Source organism: Kryptolebias marmoratus, linkage group LG10, assembly GCF_001649575.2.
Source record: "Kryptolebias marmoratus isolate JLee-2015 linkage group LG10, ASM164957v2, whole genome shotgun sequence".
NCBI classification, from domain to species: Eukaryota; Metazoa; Chordata; class Actinopteri; order Cyprinodontiformes; family Rivulidae; genus Kryptolebias; species Kryptolebias marmoratus.
In genome coordinates this window covers 9689265-9709832 of record NC_051439.1, presented here as the reverse complement: position 1 = coordinate 9709832, position 20568 = coordinate 9689265, and positions in this window count along the sequence as shown.

Here is a 20568-nt window from a genome sequence, read left to right as displayed (position 1 = left end):
CAATGGATAGCCTGGGACACTGTCCCATTAACCATCTCTTCTAACTCAGTACATACATATAAAAGGTGATGCTAGATCAGAGACAGGAGCATATTTTTTTTTCGTCTTTGCTTTAAATTAATAAATTAAAGAAAAATATTAGTAAAAAAGGTCCCAAAAAAATTGAAATAAATAAAAATCTTCCCCAATTTTTACTCAGACTATCTATTTGATTTCTCTCTTTATTTGGGATGTCACACCTGCTATCATTCATGTGCTGCATGGTCTGTCAGGACAGATTAGATGCAGGGGCTCGTGCCTTGACAGCCATCGTACAGTATCAATATTGTGACGGTTGAGGAGCTACCCATCCTCACATCTCCGCAGAGTGCAAAGACAGTTGAAAAGAGGAAGCGTCACAAACCTGACACCTGAGTCACTTCAAGGAATCCCTTTCAAGAAGAAATAAAACCTCACCTGACAAAAGCAACGCGAGTCCTGGACAGGAGTAAATAGCATCAAACAATGAGGGTATTTCCACTTTTAACAAAAGGAAACCACTGGAAACAATTAATATTCAGGAATTTTGATTGATCATTTTGTGGTTCATTGTTCAAGTGGCCTTTTTTTTATGAATAAATAAAAAACAAAATATTTATTTTTGGTTCAAATTCATCCAAACAGTGGGCAATCACATTGAAAAGTTGAATTTTATTGTAATACCACATTATTGAAAGACAAATTAGTTTTTACAGGGGCTAATACAAGTATTGTAACTCAGACCTCGTGTCATAGATTTTGTTTTTTTGGGGAAATGTCTACCACTGATAATTTTCTGAGTTTGAACAAATGTAACAATTTCCTTTAACAAAGTAGTCCCCATTAACCTCAATTATTCTTGTAAAAGGCTATCAAACTGATGTTTTTTCTCTTCCAGTGTTCAAAAATTCCAGCTGGTTTCCTCATCAACCAGTTTAATCTGGGTCAGTAAGACTGGGATGTGAGCCAAATGGAAAAACATTTAACATGAGGTTAATCACAATGAATACATTGTTCAAGAATGTCGTTTCTTGATTTTATGCCTTGTTTTGTTCTTTTGCTGCTTTGCATAAGTCATATTTAAAAGTGGAACTTTGCTTTTGATGCAGCAAATTAGTTTGTGACCAGGTGGTTTCTGGGAATTAACTAAACATCCAGAGACAAAGAAAAGCAGCCCTGACTTTTTATTTTTTTTTTATTTGGGTGTGCTATTTTTATTTTTTTACATAGTTTAATGCTTCATGTTTTAAACCAAGTTCCTGCAATCAACATTTATTTTGGAGACAGTGATAGCTTTGGTCTACAGCCTACTATATAGATATTTGCAGGAAAACAAACAAAAACTCTAAAAAAATAAAAATAAATGAAATAAACAGAAATGGAATGCGACTGAGAAAATGGAAGAAGGAAAACACTAAAATCCCAGGGTGATTACAAGATCCACATGCCACGGTACAATTACTATCACTTTGAATTTGAAATGGCCATTTAAAGGGCAGTAGAGCATCCTGGAAAATTAAACTGGAGCCTAATTAGCACACTCCAACCTGACAACGGAGCAGCTTTCAGCCTGACTGAGCAAAGCAGTGAAGCAAGAGGAAACGACTGACTGAAGGACCACGAAGGCCCTGTCGCTCCTGTGCTGAACCTCTCTCACACCCAACTGTGAGACACACTAATGCACATACAGAGAAAGAGAAAGAAACTGTGTTAGAATATGCATATAATTTATTTCATTATCTTGTGAATTATTTTCTAGAAGAGGTTTTTTTCTAGAAATCGATGAACACACAACTAGTGGCATTGATGCATCCTGTGCTGCATTGATAAGCCTGTGACCCTTTGGCATATGATCACGGTTGAAAGAAATTTGTATTCACAACTACACCCTGCCATTTATAACACAAAGAAAAAATGTAAATGCAAACTTGAGCTTTTTCTTTAAAAATTCTTGAAGCTGCAACTTTTAAATTGTCTTCTCACCCAAAAAAATGTACACTATAAGTTTGTAATTTATGTGACTTATATCTAGTTATGCACTACTATCGGTTTATATGCACAGCTTTTTACCTTGAAATATGCATTTCTTTTGATAGCATCCTCACCTCATAAACCCCAAGATAATGACTTGAATGGCTCTCAGAGAGTTTGTTTGTAAATCTGAGGGTTTGACAGTTTGTGTTTGACTAAAAATAGTTAATAACATGTTTTCTTTCTAGAAATTAAAGAAATAATACTAAGAAAAGAACTTTAATCATTCAGTGAATATTTCCATCTGTTGTGAATACAAGATATATATTTGTATACATTATTAAAAGCAAACTATTACTTCAATAATTTGTCTTTTTTTCTAAAACACAATTTCTGTTTTCCTTTACCTGTCTGCAGAAGTCAGGTCAGGTTGAGTATTTCTTTCACTTCTCACAGAGAAATTAACTCCACCTCCAGTTGGGTGATGCACCAGCTTCAAAAGCAGCTTCTAGTCTTGTGTTGCAGTCTGGTTTACCTCTTCCATGTCATATTCAGACCTGTCTACCAAATTATCTACCTACAGGTAAACCTTCATGAAGAGAAGGCCACCAACTTACCCCATCTACAAACTTTGTTGCCTAACTTGAGATTTCTTTTTAAAATCACGTTAGCAGGAGAGGAGTTTTCAATTTTGTCTGAAACTTTTCACCGTTAAAGTCGGTGAAAAGTCACATTGCGAAATTCTGCCAGAGGGTTGGAAAAGTGCTGAGGGGAGGTAAAACAAGACACTGTCAAGACTGCTCTGCCTCTGTGTGGGTACGTGTGAGTGTGTGTTTCACCTTTGTCTCTTTTCAGCCTTGGGGTCCGAACAGAAGTCTGGTTGAAGACAAGTAGAGCCCAATGGCTACACCTGTCACTGAGCACAACAGGTCATCTGAAGTTCCTTTGAAAACTTTACTACAAGTTTGATGAACTAGATATTTTAAAGTAAGAAGTAGAATAAAATATATTTACAAATAGCATTTTAAAAAATGCCATTGATAGAATGTCTTTTTGTTGCCATTGTAATGGACTGCTCCTTAAATTGATTGCACCTTGAAGAGAAGATGGTTTACTGGGTGGATCGATCCAAACCTGTTCCAGAGACCTATTCAACCTCCTCATGCCACAGTCATGGAGCTCCTGCTTTGTTTGAAGGCACAGCTAATTTGATTTGAGTCAAATGTGGGGCTCAATCACTGCCTGTTAGCTTAGATTTAATTAAACTAAATTGTGTTATTGTATTTGATGACAATGGGATTTCTGTGCCGGGACCTCATTGTCAGATCATTGTTTTCTTGTCTCATTCAGCTCAGTCAAAGGTTGACAAAGAACAACCAGCTGCCAATAAAGACCACAGCAGGAAACAAAGGTATTACAATACTGGTAATGGAAGGCAGGTATTAGATATCTGAGAGAATAAATGTGCATAGTGCTGGTTGTGTTTTAGTGTTCTTTTAAATGACTCAAGCTGGCAAGAAGGCAGAGAAGACTATATTTAGAGTCTAGTGGAAATAGACTAATATCTAAAAGATAAATATAAAACAAGAAAAGACAAAATTATCTGTTTTTCTGCACTTCCCTTCCACACAAAACTTTTCTAGCCCCTTGTCAGCACATTAGCAACACTAAAATACCAACACAGCATTATATATAGCAGTCTGACAGTTTCAACAATTCGGGCCGACTTGTCACTCATATATCTTGTATTTTAGATCAAGTTTCTGATGCAAGTCAAATTAACAGGAGAAAGACTGACGCATAAAGAATAAAAAGTGCAAATCAATCACCTTCAAATAAAATGACATAAATACCATTAAATTCCCTAAGACTTTATTTCACCTCACTCTACTCTTAATGCCTTTCTCTCATCTAGAGTGAGTTGATATTTTTCTCTCCCCCCTGTTACGCACACTGTAATTGACAGAGCCTGGCTACACTTTGCCAAAGCATATTGAGCTGCTGTCTGGTTGAAGAATACAAATTCATCCTGAAACCGGAGGTGCTCAACAAAACTGCTGCCAATTATCTGGAGCCCTGTAAATGATAACTCTGTGGCCACTCAAGCATAAAACAAGGAGATGAAGATGAATCTTGCTCTTCCCCATCATTTCATCCCATGTAATTGACAAGCTCTCACTTGCTGTTAAATTTAGAAGATTACAAATATGAGCTCAATCTCCAACACCCAGCCCTTCTGGTCTAATCATATGCAGAACCAGTCGCAAATTAATCTACATATTTTAATAAGGTGCCAGTACCGGGGTAGCACGTGTGCAGACATTTAAAGGATTATCATCCACCATCCCCTGAGTTCTGAAATTGAATAAATATATTTCACATAAATACATGGGAACCACGGCTGATAGTGAGGAGCTTTTCTCTTTCCAACCTGCTCAAATTCTCATCTCTTCTCCTCTCTGCCTTTCATACTGGACTAAACTTTTTCGAGGCTTTCACTTCTCTTGTGGACCACAGTTTTACACTCCTGCCGATTAAAAGTCCTAAGCACTTATTGAACAGAGAAGATGTAATGTTCCAGCCTCGCTAATACCAACAGCTCCTGGGTTTTTAACTACCAATCTTAATGAGAACAGGAATAAAACATGATGGCTTTCATCAAGAATTAAGCCTTCTTTACAGATGAAGAAGCCCTTTGAGTTTAAAAATAGCTATAACTAAATCATTACTATTAGTTAATAAAGTTAAGAAGCAAACTAAAAACTGAGAAAAAAATCCATCCAGCCAGCCAGCCATCTTGTAGATAAATGGATGTTGTAGGGATTCCTAAGCTGACTGAGAAACAGAATTGCTTCAGCAGTTCTTAAATCCACCCCAATGCCTCAGGTGGGACATGTCCAAAACATATCCCTATAAGAAGGTGCCCAGAAGACATATTTTCCAGCTACCCAAAGCACCTTAGTGCCTTTCAGAGCAGAGAATCAGCAACTTTGCACTGAGTTCCTTCCAAATCTGTTCCTACATGTGAAACCAGCCACTCCACAGAGGAAGCTCATTTCAGCTGCTTGTATTCAGTTTCAGTCTTTTGAGCACTGATCATTGAGGGTTGAGTTGGAGATTGACTTGATAGATTCGCTTTTTGGATTTGCTCTCTTTTCATTATGACAGTCCTGTACGGTGTTCATACCAGCTGCTCCATACCAGCTATCATGAGCAAGACCCCGAGTTATTTGAACTCCTCCAGTTGAGGCAGCAGCTCACTCCCAACGTGGAGGTGGCAGTCAACCTTTGTCCGGTTGAGGATCATGGCCTCCGACTTGGAGGTGCTGATCTTCATCCTGGCTGCCTAAACTCAACAGTACACCACTTCATTGCCTGCTTGAGGTCTCTGATTGATGAGGCTAACAGGATAACATTATCTGCAAAAAGCAGCAATGAAACCTGAAGCGTTCATTGATTGATCTATTGATTTTAGATGATAGTGAAGCTATTAAAAGTCCTAACAGGAATGTGATGCACATAGCCTACATCAACTATTATTATTAAACAGATAATCAAAAGAATATCATAAGCTTTAATAACTGGAAGTGATTGTGTTTTATATCTGTAGGGCAGATGTATTCCATAGGCTTAACCTAATGTTGTTGCTAAACAAGTAAAAACACACACTTACTCAAAGGCTGTAAATCAAAAGCACTGAACTTCCATCTTAACCTGTTATTCACTTACCTAAACATGCCTATTTTCCAGAAGAAACACTGAAAATTACAAGCTTCCGCATGCCACAAATAAAGTGTCGAAAGTCCTTAAATGGCAGTACAAAGGGTTATAAAGAGTTTTTTGTCACCTTTTCACAAAGCCAGATGGAATATGGCCCAATTACACTCTTGAGGGTCACTTTTAATGTCTGAAGGCAGTGCTTACTCAGACTTTACAACATGTATCATTATAGCTCACCTTATATGGAGGCAGTCAGGATGAGAAAAGGACAGAAAGAAGAGGCTACAGAAGCTGTTTGTTACAGCTATTACCGACTGTCACTAAACTATTACCTCTTAACTAAAATGAGTCTTCTTTCCTATTATACCAACTCTCTGTGCAACAGCCTTTTTAAATTTATGGCACAATATATTAGATTTATTTCCCCTTTTTTTAACAGTTGTTTTACATTCTTGAATTTTAATTTCATCAAGAAATCACAAGGATCCTTCTTTACCATAAATATTTGTCCTCAAACAGTGATAAATATAGTCTCACTACAACAACACCTGAGATTTGTCAGTTAAAAGAATTTGTCTGGTGCTGTCCCATATCCTGGTTGAGTGAGACATCGCATGTCGGTACTGAATGATAGTTTCCAGTTCAGTCAGTTAGCTGTGGGGGAACTGCAGGGAAAGATAAGGACATCTATCTGTGCAGTCCTAAATGGCATGCTGGGGTCACATTAAGGTATTTTCTAGCCACGGAAATATCTGTATTCAGTAGGCCTGGATTATCTTTCAGCTGACCATTCAACTATACTTACCAGCACCTATTTCTAACTGGATCAGCTTGCATGAACAGTTATTAGATAACTACAAACACAAAACTAAGTCTGCAGACCATGACATGAATAACTGTTATGTTCTGCATGTTCTGTCTATACTTTATTTTATTATAACATTAAAACTGGCATGAAACCTTATTTAATTGTCAGAATATATTCTATAGGGATAATAAATGGATATGTAATTTTAAATGCATTTTTTTGTGAAAATTGATTATATTAGAGATAATTTATTAGATTTCATTGGCATTCCGGTGCACTATTTTACACACAACCACATAAAGGAGAAACAAATATTAATATACAGCCCAGAAAACATTAGCTCTATTCCTAATGTCATTGTTGTGCTGTGGGCAAACATACTGTACATAAGAGTATAAAATATCCCCATCAGGCAGTAAAGGTAATAAAAATAATTATGCAAAATGAATGCAAGCCAGCAAACATGGATGTCACAAATGAAATGCAGTCGATATGCAAAACACGTGAAATATATAATAATTTATAGGTTAAACCTTAACATAGTGGAGGAAAATACAACTATTTTGCTATGTGATTAAATAGAAATGTAATAATGATCTTACCAGTAGATGCAGCCTCTCTCTCTGTGCAGTTCTTGAAAAATGTCTGCAAACCTTAAAAATCATGTCTCATTATGTTGGCAGATAGCTATTGGTGAAAACTGATTAAGTGTCCATTTACGCCAGTCTGAACTACTTGTCTTCATCCTCTAATATGTAACTATGACATAAATAAATCTTACAGCATTTGGTTTTACTCTAGGTTTCAACAGTGTTTCTGTTAGTATAAGCTGCTACTGCTAAAGCACAAAACAGTAGTTTCCATATCTTAAATACTACCCATTATTTGATGGATCCAAAGTGTTTTGGCAAGGTCACTAACTTTTTTGTCTTGACAGGAAACTGTTCAACATTTATTAGGAATTCCATACATTTTTTTTTGTTTTGTATAGATCCTTCTTTCGTGTTTCTCATGTTTTGTTGTGAGTTTTGGCTGTTCATTTGAGGTATAATCATCTTAGATCATCTGTTACCTCAACCTTGCTGTTTGCTGGTCCCAGTGTTACTGTAGTTTTTGTTATTTAAAGTGAAAACTGCCTCCTATGTGGCTGCATTTGAGTCCTGTTTTAAATCATCATCCAACAAATATAAGAAGTTCACCTTTCAACTTTAACCACAAAATTACAATAGCTGTCTGACAACTGCTGCCCGACAACCTGATTGTTTCACAGCATCACGTGAACTTTAAACTGTAAGGTTTCAATCTGCACAAGATAAACTGTAATTGGCTGCACAAGATAAAGCACTTTATGCACTGAACCTCACCAGAGTGCACAATACAATAATTGTATTTGTTGATTTAAGTGCCCTTTACTTTTATCTCCTCAAATCTCCTTATTTGGGTTTAATCTAAGCAAATAGGAAATCGGGCATTGCAGGAGGTTAGAGGGAAGGGGTGAAGGCACAGGTGGTGGATGGGAAGCACTCAAAGTACCTTGCAATTAAATCCCTCAACATATGTAGTCTGGATTTAAGATCTGTGTCAGAGATTGTGTGTGTGTGTTCTCTTTTGTAATGTTATTAGTCCAGCATTAACATGTTGCTTGTTACAGTAAAGAGGCTTGAATATCCTAACTAGAGGGTCCTGGATCAGTTTGTCTTATCAATACTTATGTGAAGCCATCTTGTTTCAGATGATTTAAACAAAGCATTAGAGGGTGGATAGATTTAGTGACAAACAGGGCAAAGACTTAAGCATAAGCACATTTTAATTACAGTTTATGTTTCATCCACAACTAAAACTTAAGGAAAAAAATAACTTATTCAATGGATGTGTTTGCATGATTGAATGCTGTTTTTTTTTTTTTAAAAAAGAGGTTAAGCCAATCTAGTGTAAAGTCCTTCAACCACATAGTTCTGTTGTAAATATCAGTTTAAACCTGAGATGTTTAAACTTTATTTACTCATTTACTGGACTGATATAAACTGATACAAATAACTAATAGGGGCTGCTTCAAATATGTAAATGACCTTGTTTGTGAAAGAAAAGATGGAAGAAAAATTCAAATAGCAGCAGGAAATGGCAGAGTGGAACAACAGGATATTTAAAGGAGAAACGAGACAGAAAAAAGTTGGGGGTGTAAAGGGTACGAGAAGAAAGGATTGCTTATTATCCCAATCATTGAGCGGAATAATAGGACAACAAAAAGCCTGAATGTGCCCAAACCTAGTAGTCTGCTTGCCTGCCTGCCAGTCGGGCCTGATGTGGTTAAAAAGAGTTTGGCTAATCGACTAAAGCTCTTGCCGTCCCCACCCCAGTGACCCAGAACAGCCATCTTCTTCTCCCTGGGAGACCCCTGCAGAGCAAACACTGCAGGGACATTAAACACTCATACACATTTTTAACCATTATCCTAAATGGCAAGGACTGTTCTTTTCTCCTTCCATAAGGTTTGAGCCATTGAATAAACTCAAATGATAATCCATCAATTTATTTCTACTTAGGTTGGTGAATAATGGTGCAATATCAGGCTTAGAAGGAACACTTGGGAGTACAGATAACTTCTTGAAAAATTGACATGAATTGTCTTTGTAGAATTTTCTTTTTAAATCTTGCAGCAAAAAAGGCTTTTCTATTTCTGCACGCTGCTTGTCTGTTTTCTTCAGCCTCATTTCACCCCCATATAAACACTCACACATGGCTATTTGGCACTAACATGGGCAGTATGCCAGAACCATTGTTAGTAGAAATACTCAGGGGTTAGTGGTGCCCCAGAGGGATATCATTTGAACTGTAGCTATATCTTAACCACCTGTAACATGTGAACTAAGTTTGATCCCTTAAACATTTCCTGTCCCACAAGAGAACGTTAGCCTCTGCAGTAAAAAGATGGCAAAATCCCAGTGCATGATTTCCTTTAATTATAACATTTGTAGTTAATTATGTATAAAGCATTTTAACAACACAGGCTGTCTGACCTTCTGTATCATATTTTTTTCATTTAAGGACAAGCACCACGTTGGAATAGGGAATGGAGATTTTGAAAAAGAACTGAGGCCTTGACTACACAAATCTGGATTTTTAAACATATCTTTTTGTCCTACAGGAGAAGTAATTCCAACCAAAATTAAAACACCAAGGTCAAGCCAGTAGGTGGAGACAATGATGACATTAATGTCAGAACACTGAGGAAGAACATTCTTAGCATGGCTGAAGGTTCTCCTGAAAAAAACAGAAGCTTTTCTTTCTTTTTTTTTTCTTTTTACAGTGACTGACTGCTTCAGCGCCCGACTAAATTTAATGTCCAGATTGGAAGAATTCTTAAGCAACTAAGGAAAACAAATTGTGTAAAAATGGCACCATTGATGTTCGGTTTCCAGTGCATGTTTAGTATACAAAGCAAAAGTTGGCAGAAGCCAAGTAGGGCATGACGTCACTGATTCTATAAAATCTCAGTTTTTAAAATGAAACGTGAGTGGGTTCTTTTTTAATTTCTGTTTTTTCAACATAGACAGAAATGCAGTTTACATAAAGATAAGTTGTCCAAACACAACGTTTTTGCAAAATATTCATGTTAATGTGGATAGAAGCAGAATCTGTAAAAGTTGTATAAAAACAGACATAAAAAAACAAAGAGACACACAGCAAATTAAAAAACAACCGAAGCATTTGAATTGTTAAATTGTTAGAATAAATGACCTTTCCAAAAGCTATTAATAAATCCGTCTGATGTCTTTTTCTTTGGATCTTTATTATTTCAGGGAAAATTACTTCACTTTCTTTTTTTCTGCTGCTTTTTAAACAAAACAGCAAGACAAAATTCAGTGCAGACATGAATGCAATAGTTTCATGTATATACCTAATTTACATGTCTAATTTTATTTACACACTAATAAATCTTTGAGCCCTAGTTGCAAAGATTATACAAAAACTAAAAGGGCAAATTGCATGAACTAGTGTTTCGAGGTTCAGAGTAATTTAAAAAACAACTCTTTGATTTCGCTTTTGCCTCGGTAAAATTAAGATCTACTAGTAACATTTTTATTTTATTTTTATTTCTTTTAAATATCTCATTTATTTGAGCATAAACACCAATGATTTTAAGATTAACACAAACAGACTAAAACTTTTAGCAATTTTTACAAGAAAATGAGAAGGATTACCCTTTAAGTACGAGGTCTGGGGATTTATTTTACCACATGCTGTGTGTCTAGTTAAAAAGTTGGTTCATAATTTAAAGGTCCACCAGACAGCAAAGTAAAATGTGGCCCACTTTTTTGTCAAATGCTCTACTTCCCTGTTTGCTTGAAGGAGGAGGGAGCATGTGTGAGGATGCGTGTGCGTGTGCAAGTTTGTGATTACAAGGTGATTGTTAATTTACGTCCGCTCATTTCTATCCCCTGCTTTTAATTCTGTCATTAGAGAATTAAAGGCGCTGCTGCCAGAGGCCCCATTACTCTCTTACGGAGGGATGTTGGAATGAAGCAGTGTTATTATATAAATACCATTGCACTTTTGACTCCAGGAAGCTACTTCCTGAGGTGTAACCCTTAGTCATTCAGAGGCCTGATTTACAGTATCTGGCCAGGGGTGGACGTGCTTTTCTGACACTTTATCTCACCCCTCTGCGCTGCTTTTCCTCCCCTCTCTCTCCTCCTCCTTCCCACCCTTCACAGACACTCAGGTTTCTCATCTAATCTTAGGACTGGAAATCTCACTTTTTGACATGTCCTGGGGTTGATTTTCACCTCGACCACCGGCACAGCTGTCCGTCTCTGTGACGTCCAGAGGCGAGATGTTCTGCTTTATTAAAAAGTGTGAATATATATTTAAAAAACTAGAGCAGGGGAAAGGAGTGAGAGATGCATGCAGAAAAAGAGATAATGGCAGAGACCGTTAACATACATCTGTCCAATTTGTTCAAGCATACAGCCTTGCACTACCAGGAGCTGAGGTATGTTTGTTTGAATTATAACTGGCCAGTGTGCATGTTTGCAGCTTATAAATCCTTAGAAGAAGGGGTACTGCTGTGTGAATCTATTCATCTGACAAACTTCTCCAGCATTTTGAGGTAAAGACAATAACAATTTACATGACAGAGAGAAGGAGACAGATAGAAAAGGGAGGGGTAAGAAAGATGCAAACTCCCTGCCAATCACAGTTGCTTTTGTGTACACCACAGCAGATAAAAAAAGAACCTGACTTGGAAATCAAAAGATTAAAACAAAAGCTCCCTTGTCGAGTTTCTCTAACTGCACCAAGTCTCCACTGGCTACTGATTATATAGAAAACAACTGCAATTACATTTTTGAGCTCACAAGACTGAGGCGAAGACCAGACCCAGGAGAGATGATTAATATTCAGACTTTTATTCAGACACAGCCAGCGTGCTGACAGTGTCACTGTCTCACTGGTTCTGTCATCAGCAAAGCATGGCCACCAGAAAAAAAGGCTATGTTTTTTTTGGGAAAAAAAAAAAAATCTCAGAAAGCACATCTACATCCCACTCCTGTTCTTTCTTGGAGTCTCACATTTGATGAGGGAGCAACAGTAGCGTTTTAATTTAAATGTGAAATTCCCAGTTCTCTGAAGGAGAATGATGCTATTTCCCCCCTAGTGAGTCTTTGGAGAAATCTTCAGCTCCCCTGTGCCTCTGTAACTCCTAATTTATTTCAAGAGTGTGTGATTAGAACCCCCCCAACCCCCCTCCAAATTACTGTATCGCATAAAACGGGATAATTAAATTAATATTGGATGTAATAATTACTTTGTGGATTCTCATTTTTCATATACACAGCTGCTTTGTTGCCTGAACCATTAGCATTTGTCTGCTGCAATTAACAAAGACTAATGAGATTTCTTCTTGTGGATGTGTGTGTGTGTGAGAATGTGACTTTACAGGGCGTTGTTTGCGTGTAAATGCCGTGCGTGTGTGGGTGCTTTTACACCCAGAAATGGCTGCGAAATGTGGGTTAGCAGGCATGCACCCCACACGCACAAATATATAACAGCTCCGCATTTCATGACATGTTAAAAGGGTTTTGTCATCTCCGGATCTTTACGACTAGCACAGGACAGAGTAATTTAGCTTCAATGAGAACATGAACTTTAAGAAAAAGGTGGAAAAGTTCCCACTTTTTAATGAATAAAGGTTGAAGAATCTCTGTGGCGCCAAGAAAGGTACATTACTCTCAATCCCAACTGTAATGTATTCCACGACTTGTGAAGAATAGCTGCATTTGTCTAATGCATGTCATGGAACTGACTTAATTCAGAATGATGACCCTTTCCACCGATTTCATTCACATTCTCACACTTGCCAAGGACATGAGTCATTTTCTTTTGACTGTAAGAGGTCGACTTTTATATTCAGGATTACCTGTGCAGAGTTTAATGCTGGTTTTTAGGCTGAGGTAGAGAAATACAATTTAGTTTTTTGTGTCTGCAACAAATAGATTCAGTAATATTGCTAAATATGCCAGCCAGTCGATGAAGATCACATTTCGCTGTAGTTCAGGCTCCTTCAGTGCTTCTTTAGATAACTGTCGATTAACAAGTACAGCAGGTGTCACGGTTGTGTACTTTGACTGGCAGATGAACCTCTCTTTTTTCCCGAAACAGCACAACAGTCTCCATCTCTCTCCGTCTGTCTATCGCTCTTCTTCTGTCTACAGCAGACACACTTCTGTGCCAGCCCAGTACTGTCACTGCCGATGAAAATGTCCCCTAGTTATCTGCCTGGGTAATTGCTGTCTTGTTTGGTTAGGAGATTAGAGGGCTGAAACTCTTTGTGTGGTCTTGCAGATTGAACAAACAGGCACCAGTAAAAAGCCCTGTCCAAAAAACCCCACAAGACAGACTCTTGTCTGTGTGACGGTAGTAAGCCAGATGGACTGGCGCAGGTGATAATTGTGGTGGTAGGCGTGTTGATAGGCCATGTTAGGGTTTAACGATGAAGCCTTGTTTGAAAGCTATTCCACTCTGTGATGTAATGTTTCCAGATGAAAGCTGAAAGTTTCCCACAGAAGGTGCTTTCGGACCATAAGGGGACCAGTTCACAGCCCTTATAACCATGTAATAAAGTAGTTTGTCCTTTTTTTCCCCCCACACTGCTGGTACCATGGCTATTCCCAGTTTATAATATGTTTATTAGGTCTATTTTAACTACTGCTTCAGAGTAGGCACTTTCTTGACTCAATAAGGACTCTAAGATGTGGTTGGTCCATACAGAAATGCACATTGATTGGTCGAGCAAATTTAATGCTTTTCTGGCACCTCACTTTTAAAACTGCATTCACATTGAAAAAGTATAAGCTACTTAACTGCCTCTGTTGTTTTCTATGACATGTTCTTTTTGAATGTGTGCAGCGCAAAGTAGATTAATCTGTAAAAGTAGACTCACTCTTTTTAAAAATGAAACCAAATGCTGCCAACACAACTCCTTCATTGTTGTTCTTGTTGCTTACGGTGAATGTCACACGCATAGGTGACACGGCTGTGTTGACCATCAGCTGAGTTTTGCACAATCACCGTGTTCCCCAGACAATACAAAAGCAAACCTGTAGGTCCTTATAACTGCTCCATAGTGGGACTAGAAGACCTTATAAGATCAGAGAGTCCATTAAACTGTTTGTTCCAAAAGGGCAAGGAAAGTATTAAGTTGGACAACTCTCCTCAAAAAACATACAATTAACACCATCTGAATATATTCCTTTTAGCAGTTGAATAAACCAAATAGTCAAATTTATCAAACATTTTTTAAAGTTAATACAGGACAAGCATCTATGGATATTATTATTGGTCTTCTATCTTTATTGTACCAGTGGAGAACTGGTGCACCTCTCCAAGTATTGTAGTCTGGCTAGGTCTTTTAGTGTGCTGTCACTAGTCAGAAGTGACAGCCTATATTTCAGCAGCCTGCACTTTTCCTCCCTGTCTCTGAGGGTGGTATCCCATCACTACCAAGCCTCAGTCATAGCCCCTCACAATACTACACTCAGACCCTCACGATTAAGGCAAATTTCCATTCCAATGTTCGTTTGCATGCTTTTATTTCCCTACTCTCGCTCCTTTTTTTGCTATTTCTTTTCTGCTGTCCTCCCTCGCATGAAAAGGAAAGGGAACGTCAGCCTCCTCTTGTCACGGTGGCTCCAATCAGCGGGCCAAAGCTCAGGGATCATGTTTGATACTGTCAGATGGCCTGGAAAATTAAAAACCCAATTAAAGTGGCAGTCCAGAGGTCAGCTCTTCTGCATATCAAAAGCTCTCCTCTAGCTATTCGGCACAAATTATATCCGTTAACAGCTCACTTTGCTTAGGCTGCAACAGCACAGCACTTAGGGAGTAATAAGGGCTTTCCCCTCTCTTCGTTCCATTTCAGATGGAAGCCTGTGCGCCTGCTCAGTCAGAGAAAACAAAAATGAACAAACCATTACTAAATAGTTATTTGTTGTTTCTTACTTTAACCAAGACAGAAAGATTTGTCAAGAGTGCGTTATTAATCTTGTGAGACAAAAAGTATCAGGAGTTTCTTTTCAAATATTTTTCCACTTTATTCTTTTTCTTGGGGTTTTCCTGTTATCCACACATGTCATGGTACATTTTTGCTCATATTTATTTTAAGCTTTTGAGGAATGGTCACCAACCAAACTCCTCATTTGTTTCCTTTTTTTCTCAATCCTTCTTGTTCTTTTGTCTATCCAGTTCTCACCCACAATGCATTAATTCCTGTACAGTGGTCGGGAAAGGACAGAGAGAAATGGCCAACCAAGCTTAATGGCATGTGTCTCGGGCTGGGCCATTAATATTCAGCCTAATGTTTCTGATAACAGGGCTGGGGGGCCATGAGAAGCTGCTGGGTCCAGACAGCCTTATTAAGCAGCTGGAGTGGAATGATGCTCGCTCATGTCTAGGATCGAATGCACGAGTAAACATACACTTAACAGTACACACAGACACTTGAAGTCAAGACAGTTGTCTTTGGGACTTCAGACAGCATCAGGATCGTCCCACTAAATCGCGCCCACCATCCCTCCCTTTTCTTTTTTCTGTGTCAAGCAGCGTCAAAGGTTTGGTTTGGCTGTTTGCAAATGTATCACGCCATCATGTGACAATTCTCTGGTTCATCATCAGAGGTTGTTTAGCTCATTAAATGTTTATTTTTCCCACAAATGAACAAAGTCTTGTTGACATCTTTTCATTTTTTTTGTCAAAGATTTTTTTTGCTCTTTTCTTTCCTCCTTTTCTTTGTACATCAAGTCCTCTGCAATTGGTCTTTTAGCTCCATCTCATTTACATTTAATGACATGATAATACACATTAGCAGACTATTTCAAATAATTACAGCCTTTCAATCGCTTTTTTCTTCACCTCTCTCCACCAAATGTTCTTCTACATGCTATGTGCTTGATTCCTTTCTTTTGCCGTCTAAACTTTCATATTTCTCATGGAAATAATAGAAAATGCTTTTTTCTCAGAAACAATATATAATAATATGTCACAGGGACAGGAAAAAAAAAAAAAATGGAAAAGATTGAGCAATTTTCAAAACTGTGCAGGGCGGAGGGGTGAATAGGACATTAGGTTCTTTTCTCTGGTAGTGGTGGTGTTTTTTTTTTTATTCCTGTCATGGTGACGAGGACTTTGAAGCTAACAGAAGCCAAGCTTTCATAAAGGTAACAACTCTCCTGTCAGGTTAAGCATGGCTGATGTCAAAAATGAGCTCCGGTAATTTTCCCAGGCTGTGCAAAGAAAACAGGTTAAAGTCGCACCGGGTTATGTACTGTTATGCATTTCCATGTTTCACAGTAAATTTCTCTACTTTTAATGAAGAATGTTTCAGAACCTCTGACTACTTTCAGAATTCAAAAAGAGGACAAGTAACTGGACAATTTCTATTTTTAAATTGCAAACAAAACCCAATAATGACTTTAGTTGAAGTCAAAACCTGAGCTAGTTTGAGAGCACAGAACCGAAAACAAAAGACAAAACAATGAGGAGTGGTTCAGGAAAACTAAGTAAAAGAGTGCTTTATTTTAATTTAAAGCTTGGCATTCAGTTTTCTTCTATGCCTCTAACAGAAACCACAAAATATTGCATAATTTAATGAACTTTGTAAACAAGGTTCTTACCATCTAAATGTGGTATTTGCTCCACCTTTGGAGCTATGGTACCTAAGTTTTTTAATCTCCTAAAATGTCTACCCTTTGCCTAAAAATGCGCTAAAACGTGAGATTTTTAAAATTGTAAGTGGCTAAGAAAAGCCTGCCCCATTCATTCAGAAGTAGTACAAATTAGTAAAAAAAAAATTAATTTCTTTTCATTGATTCAAAGCCACTTACGGACTGAACCATTGCAAGTGCAACAAAGTTAAGCTGATTGACTTTTGTCAACATTGGGTGTGTTATAATAAACTTCAGAAAACTGTTTTAAAATTCAGTTAAAATTAAGTTAAGTTAAAATACAGAACAAAGAAGCCAGTCAGACTTTATCAGCCATCATTAGTTGTGCTAGATGATCCAACACTGAATGGTTTTAATGAACATGTTCATGCCTAGCGTAAAATGTATCTCCACACGTATCTTTAGTAACCACTTACTACTGAATCTCAATGATCTCCTCTTTATGCAAACAAACACATGGCCATCACACAGTCAGCAGCTGATTGTGGAACTGTTTTATGTGGAGTCATGTATATCGGGCTGATGGTCCTTAAACGTTGTTCAGGAGTTGCTGGTATTCACACATTTATAGGAATTTGGCCACAGGCAAACTACACCACCTGTGAATGTCACCTCAAAGATGACATTTGTTGCATATTAGTATCAGATCTGAACCAACCCAATTCCTTTTGTTTATTTTAAATAAATTAGTATCACTTGACCATTAAATGTGATTACATTTTAAAATCATGCTTTGTAATAACAGGTTGTTGGCTTGTCTTGCTTCAGAACTAATTACTTCACCCACTATGCAAAATATGCAAAGTGGGTCCTAATCACGAAACTGCCACCACCATCTTTGAAAAGGTTCTCAGATTGGAACGTGAGACTTTTCCTTTTTCTAAACTCTTCAAACAGAATGCATTTCATTTAAACTAAATTTGCTTTATTTGTCTGTTATATACTTTTTGTGCAACCACTTTTGAGTCCACTTTGCTGTGTGTTTGGAGGTCTATTGAGAGAATAGTGTTGGCACCCACTGTTCCCTTTAGTCTACAAAATGGTCTCCAAATCTTTTGCAGTCATGGTCTCCTGCAGAGTGATCACTGAACTCTTAAAGCTGGCTGACCATATACAATTTCATTCCCTTTTCAGCCAATGTCAGCAGTCACTGTGGGCTGAACTTTACACAGTTAAAACTTAGGCAAAAGTGTGAAAGATGGCTCACAGTCAAACCATATAACTTTATCTGTCACCTCAGAGTTTGTGCATCTGTGATCTCCTGTGGGAACATCTTAATCTTTCTAATGTAAACAAATTCATCTTTAAATGTACATGGATGTACTTTTGTAAATCTTTAGTCTTGTCAGTCCATGTAGTAGTGTGTTTCTGTGTAGGAGTAGAGGGACTTGTTAATGAAATAGTTTTTTATAGCCTATGGGTTTTTTTTCCACAACTTTGTGTGAGAGAATAAGCCACGTGGAAGAGTAAGCAGAGCTCCCTCATGGTGCCTGGTTGAATCTTTTCCTTGCTGTTGCACTGTAGCGGTCAAACAAATTAAATTCAACACCAGTATGTAAGTAATTTTATGTAAATTATGGTGTTAATGTTCTGTGTCGAAATGGTGATGATGGGCTGGTGTGTGCCTTGTTTGATGGGTCTTGTCTACAGTCTGGGCTGGCAGGAAACACAGACGCTTTGCTAAGAACTGTATAATTTTTCAGCTTCTAGTGTCTTGTACTTTTTGTACTTGTTTATGACTTTAATTTTCCTTTTTTGGTACTTCTTAGGAGGAGAAAACATGCACTTGCTATAGAAACAGAAAAAAAGCACATGTAGATTTACAGATAAGGATGAATCTAGGCTACATCTTCTATCTGTCTTATCTCATTTTTCTGCAAGCATGCTTCCTTATGTTTCCACTCCTGGCTGCCGCATTTTACCTCGCCACAGAGGAGCGCAGGATTTACAGTGGATTTTTGTTTCAGCCATCTATGGAATTAAGAAGTGTATCCTTGCATTTCATTAAATCCTGCCTAATGAGATGACTGTCTCTCCCCAAAGAGCAGATGATAAAGTACCCAGTGCCATGGAGCATAAATTAGCACGTTGAGGTTAAATGCTGGAACTGACTCATGTTTCACAAGAGGACCCTATGCAGCAGTTAAATCAACTCACATAAATACTGCCAACTGCAGCCTTAATTTACCTGAAGCTCCCATCCAAACTAACAATTTTTTTTGGTGAGGGTCGGGGGCATCTATTTTGACAGTAATTAAAGCATAAAGGGAAAAAAGTAGAAACTAGTAGCTTTCTTAACTTCCTCAGATAAAGTTTTACTCTAAGAAATAAGAAAAAACCTTCAAACTTAGCAGAATACAAGTTGAAGATTTCAACATTTTATTTTAGGTAGTGATGTCATTTTTTAAACCTAAACATGCAAAATAATAAAAAAAGACTAAGGAAATTTTTTAGGAATGTTTGAGGCACTATAGCTGTGCTTCATTTGATCTGAAATGATTAAAAATAACTTTTGTTTTACGCTGCATTTTTTTTGTCCATATCCCTTCATTAAAGTAGTGATGATTGGTTTGATCCATTCCAGCCAGAATTAAATCACAATAAAGAAACACTCATGCACCTTCAGGGAGGCATTTCCGATGTTATAGTATCATTACCGGTGATGAGAAAACTAACCTCATTTTCTTTCATGAGTTCATCTGTGCTGCAAAGGCACCACACATACACACTCTCACACACAGGTTAAACTGCAGATGGAGAGAGAGAAAAAAAGATGGGGGAAATCACTGAGATTTCAAGAGTCTGGCTCATGTCGGATTTGATGATTACTTCTAATTGGAGGATAATTTTCATAAAACTCTTCAAATAGCTGACAGCTCCTCTGTTCCTGTCCATCTCGACAACCCTTTCACTGCATTTTTTTTCTGAAAGACGCTCTCAGCAGAGTGAGAGTTATTGCTGGGAGTTTTGCTGATATTCCAGGTATTTTAAGGTCCACATGAGTGTAATGGACATATTCACAAGCAGTTCTTGTCTCTCTAATTAGTGGTCCCCCCTCGAGCCGTAACAAGGGCACTGACGAGAGAGGCTTTTTCCCAATGATAATGTGAATGGATACCTGCAGGGGGAGATTTCTGCACTGTTCCTCATCCTGTCAGCCACTCTGGGTAACACTGGGGCTTAATGAACCTGAAAACAAGACACTGTGTGTGGTGAGGTAAGTGTGTGTGTGTGTGAGATGGGTGCAGCATAGAAATTTGGAGTTGGCTCTGGAACAGTACAGTATCCAATCTGTAGGTGTCTGTACATGCGAACTCCGCCACAAGACAAGACATACATTGTGTGAGGATCCAAGTCAAACTCCACGCAGCTTTCCTGAACATGTATTGTGATATGTGTGTCCTGCCTATGAGATGGTTTGACTGATAACTTGACACCACAGAGATGCATATCTAGGATGCATGCAATGTCACAAATGTCACGTGTGATCGATCGAACACCGCAGCGTTTAAGTGAGAGGTCATTGCTCTCCATATACAGCCTCGGGGGAGGAACGGGGGACAGAATGCCTGGTCAGCACACGGTCACATTTTGGATGCACCGTTTTCCCTCCCTGCCCTCCTGGGTTTGTAATGAGCTGAGCTGTTGTTGGTGGAGCACACTTCACTCCATGTGACATTAGACTCACTCACGGCTGCCAGAACTGACCCCATTCTTTAACTTGGACTCTGGGCCTTTCCAATGCAGAGCTTTGTCTACCTTTTGAAGCTTGTTGACATTGAATGATGTGTTTGTTTATCATGGCAGAAAGGTGTCATGTCAGACAAGCAT